Source organism: Vulpes vulpes, chromosome 7, assembly GCF_048418805.1.
Source record: "Vulpes vulpes isolate BD-2025 chromosome 7, VulVul3, whole genome shotgun sequence".
NCBI classification, from domain to species: domain Eukaryota; kingdom Metazoa; phylum Chordata; class Mammalia; order Carnivora; family Canidae; genus Vulpes; species Vulpes vulpes.
In genome coordinates this window covers 115,559,380-115,568,202 of record NC_132786.1, presented here as the reverse complement: position 1 = coordinate 115,568,202, position 8,823 = coordinate 115,559,380, and the positions used below count along the sequence as shown (strand labels likewise).

The 8,823-nt window shown below is 38.7% G+C and overlaps 1 pseudogene; it reads left to right on the top strand.

The window, feature by feature from the left end:
• On the top strand, window positions 1-1,667 carry LOC112929887 (L-lactate dehydrogenase A chain pseudogene; annotated as a pseudogene).
• Window positions 1,668-8,823: the final 7,156 nt, after the last annotated feature.

Here is an 8,823-nt window from a genome sequence, read left to right as displayed (position 1 = left end):
TAAATGTTGATGGTGTCTCTTTGAAGAATCTGAACCCTGACACAGGCAGAGGGAGAAGCAGGCTCCATGCACCGGGAGGCAGAGTAAATGTTGATGGTGTCTCTTTGAAGAATCTGAACCCTGACACAGGCAGAGGGAGAGGCAGGCTCCATGCACCGGGAGCCTGACGTGGGACTGGATCCTGGGTCTCCAGGATCGCGCCCTTGGCCAAAGGCAGGTGCCAAACCGCTGCGCCACCCAGGGATCCCATGTCATGAGTATCTTAATGAAGGACTTGTTGATGTCATGAGAGATGATGGATCTCTAGCACGGCAGCCTTTTCCTTAGAACACCAAAAATTGTCTTTGGCAAAGACTATAATGTGACTGCAAACTCCAAGCTGGTTATTATCACAGTTGGGGCACATCAGCAAGAGGGAGAAAGTCATCTTAATTTGGTCCAGTGTAACGTGAACATCTTTAAGTTCATTATTCCTAATATTGTCAAATACAGCCCAAACTTCAAGTTGCTTGTTGTTTCCAATCCAGTGGATATCTTGACCTATGTGACTTGGAAGATAAGTGGCTTTCCCAAAAACTGTGTTATTGGAAGTGGTTGCAAGCTGGATTCAGCCCAGTTCTGTTACCGAATAGGAGAAAGGCTGGCAGTTCACCCATTAAGCTGTCATGCGTGTGTCCTTGGAGACCATGGAGACTCCAGTGTGCCTGTATGGAGTGGAGTAAATGTTGATGGTGTCTCTTTGAAGAATCTGAACCCTGACTTAGGCACTGATGCAGACAAGGAACAGTGGAAAGAGGTTCACAAACAGGTGGTCGACAGTGCCTGTGAGGTGATCAAACTGAAAGGCTACACTTCCTGGGTCATTGGACTGCCTGTGGCAGATTTGGCAGAAAGTACAATGAAGAATCTTAGGTGGGTGCATCCAATTTCTACCATCGATTAAGGGTCTCTACGGAATAAAAGATGATGTCTTCCTTAGTGTTCCTTGCATCTTGGGACAGAATGGAATCTCCGATGTTGTGAAGATGACTCTGACTCCTGAGGAAGAGGCCCATTTGAAGAAGAGTGCACATACATTTTGGGGGATCCAAAAGGAGCTACAGTTTTAAAATTTTCTAATGTACCGCCACTGTCTAGACTACAAGATTTTAGTTGGAGGTTGTGTATGTTCTTATTATCTGACCTGTTACTCAAGTAGTAATATTAAAATGGCCTAAGAAAAACATCAGTTTCCTAACGTTACAAATGGGAATGGTTCACAAAACCCTGCAGCTATATCCTGATGCTGGATGATGCCTGTCTTGTGTAGTCCTAAATTGGTTAATGTAATATAGTTTCACCGTCTCAGAGGCACCACTGCCAATGTCATATATGCTGCAGTTACTCCTCAAACCACATGCGTATTTACTGTGTTATGTAACTTCTGATTCCTTCCCTCCAACACCCAATGTGTCTAGTCCATCTTTTTTAGTTCAGTCACATCCTGGGATCCAATATATAAATTCAATATTGCATGTATTGTGCATAACTCTTCTAAAGGACCTTATTTTGTCTACTATATATGTCAGAATATAGTGTACGTTGCCATATAATGTAAAAAGACAATGCAACCAACTATCCTACCAACTAAAATACTAAATAAATTCTGAACGATGAAAAAAAATGAATATCTGGTAAAGTTGTCATGCAGAATTGATGAACAGCTAAAGGAATTCATCATGACTAAGCCAATTTTACAAGAAATGTTAAAGGGACTTCTTCAAGCTGAAATAAAAGGGCACTTATTAGGGAAAAATGTGCAAGTACAAACCTCATGGGTAAAGGTAAATATAGAGTAAAATCTAGGGGTGCTTGGTTGGCTCTTTAGGAATAATACACAATTCTTGATCTTGGAGTCACAAGTTCAAGCCCCAAGTTTGGTATAGAGATTGCATATATAAATAAAAAACTTAAAATCTAGAACAATAGTAGAACAGGTGGTAGATTAATCATTTTTTAGATTAATCATTTATAAAGCTAGTATGAAGCTAAAATTTTGGCAATACTATAGCTATAGTTATTATTAGTGAAGGAATATAAAAGATAAAAATGTAAAATGACGTCAAATGTGACATCAAAACCATAAAACCTGGGGAGGAAAAAGTAAAAATGTAGGGCATTAGAATGTGTTTAAATTGAATTTGTTATCAACTTAAAATAGACCATTATAAATATAAGTTGTTATATCTAAGCCTCATGGTAACCAAAAGCAAAAACCTATAGTAGATACACCAAAGATAAAGAGAAAGGAAACAAAGTATAACACTAAAGAAAATCATAAAATCACCAAGGAAGGGAACAAGAGAAGAAAGGAATAAAGGAATTACAAACATACAGAAGACAACAAAATGGCAATAAGGACATGCCTACCAGTAATATCTTTAACTGTAAATGGATTAAAATCTCCATCAAAAGAGCAGCTTAATGTATTTTGAAAGATTTTAGAAAGAGCATGAGTGTTGGGGGAGGGGCAGAAAGAGAGAGAATCCCAAGCAGACTCTGCACTGAACACTGAGCTGATCCAGGGCTCAATTTCACAATCCCGAGATCACATCCTGAGCAAAAACCAAGAGTCTGCTGCTCAACTGACTGTGCCACCCAGGAGGTCCTGGACTTTTTTTTTAAAAGACCCATTTTTAGGCTGCTTACAGGAGATTCACTTCAAACTTAAGGACACACAACGACAAAGTCAAGGGATGGAAAAATGTGTTTCATGCATATTGAAACCAAGAGAAAGCTGGGGTTCCTATACCTACCTTATTCACTCACACACACTTAATAAGAGACAAAGAATGGCATTACATAGCAAAATGAAAAAGCAAACCTACTCATAGTAGACTATTATGAACAATTATATGCCAACAATCGGACAACCCAGAAGAAATTGATAAATTCCTAGCAACATACATCCTACCAAGACTGAATTATAAATAAATAGAAGATTTTTTTTTAGATTTTATTTATTCATAAGAGACACAGGCAGAGGAAGTAGCAGGCTCCCTGATGTGGGACTTGATCCCTGGACCCAGGGTCACACCCCGAACTGAAGGCAGATCCTCAACCATTGAGCCACCCAAGCATCCCAATAAATAGAAAATCTAAATACATCGATCACTAGCACAGAGATTGAATCAATTACCAAAAGCTCTCAAACAAAAGGGCAGGACCAGAAACCTTCATGAGTGAATTCTATTAAACATTGAAAGGATAATTACTGCCAGTTATTCTCAAACTTTTCTAAAAAAATACATGAGGAAGGAGCACTTCCAAGACCAGTATTACCCTGATACTGAAACCATTCAAGAATATCAAAAGAAGAGAAAACTACAGGTCAATATCCCTGATAAACCTAGATGCAAAAGTCCTCAATAGTATGTAAGCAAACTGAATTCAGTCCATTTAAAGGATCATACACCATGAGATTAACTAGGGTAGAAAAAATGGCTTAACATTTGCAAATCAATGTAATACACCACATTAACCAAATAAGGAATAAAATCATATGATCATTTCAACAGATACAGAACAGACCCCAGAACTAAACATACACAAATATAGGCAATTGCTTTATGACAAAGGAGCCAAGAATATAAAACAAGGAAAGGACAGTCTCTCCAAGAAGTGGTGCTGATGGGGTGCTGAGTGGGTCAGTCAGTTAAGCATCTGCCTTCGGCTCAGATTATTATCCCAGAGTCCTGGGATTGAGCCCCACATCAGGCTCCCTGCTCAGTGGAGAGTCTGCTTCTCCCTCTCCCTCTGCCATTCTCCCTGTGTGCGCATGCTCGCTCGTTCGCTCTGTCTCTTGTTCTCACTCTCTCTCTGTCAAATAAATAAAATATTTTAAAAAATGATGTTGGGAATGCTGGATAGCCAAATGCAAGAAAAGTAAACTGGACCACTATCTTATACCATACATAAAAGTTAATTCAAAATAGATTACAGACTTGAACATAAGACCTAAAATTATAAAACTGGAAGAAAACTTGGGCAATAAGCTCCTGATGTCAGTACTGGTGATGATATTTTAGATCTGGCACAAAAAGAAAAGGCAGTGAAAGCAAAAATAAAGAAGTGGGACCACATCAAAGTAAAAAGCTTCTGCACAGCAAGAAAAAAAAAATCAAAATAAAAAGGCAACCTATTGAATGAGAGAATATATTTACAAGCCATATATATGATAAGAGGCTAATTTCTAAAATATGTAAGAAATTCATATACCTTAGCAAAACAAAACAAAATCTTAAAAAAAAAATAAATAAAAAATGGGCAGGGGATCTGAACGTTTTTCCAAAGAAGACATACAGATGGCAAACAGACACATGAAAAGATGCTCAACATCACTAATTATCAGGGAAATGCAAATCAAAACCGCAATGAGATGTCACCTCACAGCTGTTAGGATGGCTAAGATCAAAAAGACAAGAAATAACAAGTGTTGATGAGGATATGGAGAAAAGGAAACCCTGTGCATTAATGGTAGAAATGTAAACTGGTACAGCATGAAAACAGTATGAAAGTTCCTCAAAAAATTAAAAATAGAACTACCATATCATCTAGCAATTCCACTTCTGGGAATTTATTGGATGAAAATGAAATCAGTAATTTGAAAAGATGTAAGCACTCCCATGTTCATTACGGCAATGTTTGCAGTGGCCAAGACATGGCTACAACCTAAATGTCCATTGACAGATGAATGGGTAAAGAAAATATGCTGCATAGATCCAATGGACTGTTATTCAGCCCTGAAAAGAAAGAGATCTCCCTGTTTTTGACAACATGAATGGACCTTGACTACACATGCTAAGTGAAATACTGTGTCATCTCTTTACAGTGGAATCTAAAAACAAAAAAAATATTAGCTAACAGATACAGAGGAAAGATGGTGGGTTGGCAGGGTATGGGGTGGGCAAAATGGGTAAAGGGAGGTCAAAAGTACAAACTTCAGGTAAAAAATAAGTCATGGGGATATAATGTATAGTGTAGCATGGTGACTATAGTTATAACACTGTATGGCATATTTGAAAGTTGCTTCAGAGAATATATATTAAAAGTTCTCATTACAGGGAAAAAATTTTAACTGGGCAGCAATGGACATTAACTAGATTTATTGTAGTGACCATTTTATAATGTATATAAATACTGAATTATGTTGCCCATCTGAAACTAACATATTGTTAAATGACAATTATACCTCAAATTTAAAAAAAAACAATAATTTGGAGACATCTATGCTGCCAGTTTGGGTCTTCCTTCATTGATATCCTATAAATTCTCTCCACTCCCACTAAATCCAAAAGAAAGAAGTGAGCCAAATTACAGACTTTCCAGCAAAAACCATCCTCCCACACTACCCATTTTCCTCCTTAAAACATAAGAATAAACCTCTGTTAAAAACATATTTTCAAAGTTAGAAATCTCTTAAGAGGGATGCCTTAGTGGCTCAGTGGTTGAGTATCTGCCTTTGGCTCAGGATGTGATTCCGGAGTCTCAGGATCGAGTCCCTCATCGGGCTCCTCGCAGGGAGTCTGCTTCTCCCTCTGCCCGTGTCTCTACCTCTCTCCGTGTATCTCTCTTGAATACATAAATAAGATCTTTTAAAAAAGTAATCTCTTGAGAAACTCCCTCACAAATGGCTTTTGATAACAAAATCCTCACTAAGGTACTTATCTTCACATAGTCTCACTCTCCTTCGTGAGTATGGCAGAGACCAAACAGTTCACAGACACCATCTTCCTCTTTTCCCCTAAATATCACTGACTTATGTTTTCTAGGTTATGACCATGTCTCTGAGTTCTTGCCAACCCAGACTATGATTAAAAGTGATTGTAACATACCTGACACTTAAAACCTCTTGTGAACAATTCCAGGCTTTTCCTATTTCTTCCAGTGGGATGTTCATGATTATAAGACCCTAATGGGAGATCCCTGGGTGGCGCAGTGGTTTGGCGCCTGCCTTTGGCCCAGGGCGTGATCCTGGAGACCTGGGATCGAATCCCACGTCAGGCTCCCGGTGCATGGAGCCTGCTTCTCCCTCTGCCTGTGTCTCTGCCTCTCTCGCTCTCTCTGTGACTATCATAAATAAATAATAAAAAAGTAAAATCTTAAAGACCCTAATGGTAACAAAACCCAACTTGAACTTCCTCCCAGGATTAATGAGTAAGAAATGAATTTCTATTGTGTAAGATCACTGAAATAGTGATGTCCGTTAGCACAAGCAAGTCTACCCTAATTAATGTAGGGTATTTAACAGAGGTTTCTATAGAAAAAAATTGTTAGTATAGTTTTAAAAATAATTGTCTTTGGGTCAGCTCTGCTTTGCGCCAAGACTACCATGTCCACCGTTAAAACGTTCCGGTTTCTATTTGACAGATTTGATAACCTTATATACATTTTTAGTCTATAATCAGCTAATCAGCTCATTACTCAATGTTGGTCTTCAAATACACAAAACACCATTCTGAACCATGTTGATATATACGCACTTGGACAGATTATAGAATGTGAACTTTCTTTTGCCTTTGTGGATATATCTTGAAAGAAGTTACTGTGGCCGAGTTCAATAGGGTGTTGCCTGTGTTCTCTTCTATGATTTTGATGGACTCTTGTCTCACATTTAGATCTCTCATCCATTTTGAGTTTATCTTTGTGTATGGTGAAAGAGAGTGGTCCAGTTTCATTCTTCTGCATGTGGATGTCCAATTTTCCCAGCACCATTTATTGAAAGGGCTAGTTTCCAAAATCTATAAAGAACTTATTAAACTCAACACCAAAGAAACAAACAATCCAATCATGAAATGGGCAAAAGACATGAAGATAAATCTCACAGAGGAAGACATGGACATGGCCAACATGCACATGAGAAAATGCTCTGCATCACTTGCCATCAGGGAAATACAAATCAAAACCACAATGAGATACCACCTCACACCAGTGAGAATGGGGAAAATTAACAAGGCAGGAAACAACAAATGTTGGGGAGGATGCGGAGAAAAGGGAACCCTCTTGCACTGTTGGTGGGAATGTGAACTGGTGCAGCCACTCTGGAAAACTGTGTGGAGGTTCCTCAAAGAGTTAAAAATAGACCTGCCCTAAGACCCAGCAATTGCACTGTTGGGGATTTACCCCAAAGATACAGATGCAACGAAACGTCGGGACACCTGCACCCCGATGTTTCTAGCAGCAATGGCCACAATAGCCAAACTGTGGAAGGAGCCTCGGTGTCCATCGAAAGATGAATGGATAAAGAAGATGTGGTCTATGTATACAATGGAATATTCCTCAGCCATTAGAAACGACAAATACCCACCATTTGCTTCAACGTGGATGGAACTGGAGGGTATTATGCTGAGTGAAGTAAGTCAATCGGAGAAGGACAAACAGTGTATGTTCTCATTCATTTGGGGAATATGAATAATAGTGAAAGGGAATATAAAGGAAGGGAAAAGAATTGTTGGGAAATATCAGGAAAGGAGACAGAACATAAAGACTCCTAACTCGGGGAAACGAACTAGGGGTCGTGGAAGGGAAGGAGGGCGGGTGTTGGAGGGGAATGGGAGACGGGCACTGAGGTGGACACTTGACGGGATGAGCACTGGGTGTTTTTCTGTATGTTGGTAAATTGAACACCAATAAAAATTAATTAAAAAAAAAAAGAATGTGAACTTTCACTGGGCAGGACAAAATGGGAAGGGTGTCAGATTCATCAGGAGGAAATATACCAAATTCAGGAAAAATAGTGTCTGTTTTGAAGAGTGTACATGATCAAAGAGATTCAACTTGTTTTCCACATTAGTTTGACCTCGCATTTATGTTGAAGCTATAACAATTTTTATGCATTTTTTAATCACAAGATTAACAAGTCCTTTATTTAGTCCTATTAAGAGCTTAAAAAAGAGGGTAGGATCCAATCCCCCGATGCAAATTTTCTAGATTTACCCATCACTGAACTAACTGGAAGTACACATAAAGAACCTAAGGACCCTAACAAGAGAGTTCATCTCCAAACACCGCTTCCAAGGTGTGAAAATAAGTAAGGTCCCTCCGACATTCTCCAACATGGGTTTCCAGTTCCACTCTTTTCATTCTTGTCAAAACTTATATCCAAGATCACAGAAGAAAACGGGAGTACTAAGTATACCTATTTTCCCTTCAGATCATCCCAACCCTACTCTTTTCTTCAAGAACAAAATTCTCATCAATTTTCTCACACTGCTGCAGTTTCTACCTTCTTTGTCCAGAGCATTATTCTTTCCGGAGAGATGTCCTAGATAAAAATGCTGTCCAGACTCCAAACCACAGCATATCTTTATTCCTTTCCCACTATATCTATCCAATTCATCCATTCACCTTCCTAAAAGATGAGTTCATACTTTCCAAAACCTTTTACACCCTCTCCTAATGCTCACCCTCAACCAATGACTTTCAATCTAATGAGAATGTACAAGAATATAAGAATCTATGTAATCTGCTTCCTTCCTGTTCTTATGGATAAAGTAATTAAAATGCACTTTTCTACTTCAGAAAATTAAATTCATGACTGGGAAGATAAATTTGAATATACATCTAGACTGCAGTACAAATCACTTGAAAAAATGTACATAAGAATTATCTTATGTCCAACGTGTACTAGATCCAAGCCCTCTAACCTAGTCAGGGAAAGTCTTCCAGTAACTGACTCCTCTCCCCAATGTCATCAATTTTTTCCTTATCTCCTAATCATTCCTATCAGTATATAAATACGCCATATAGTTCCTTCCACCTAACAGAGCTTTCCCTTGACACATG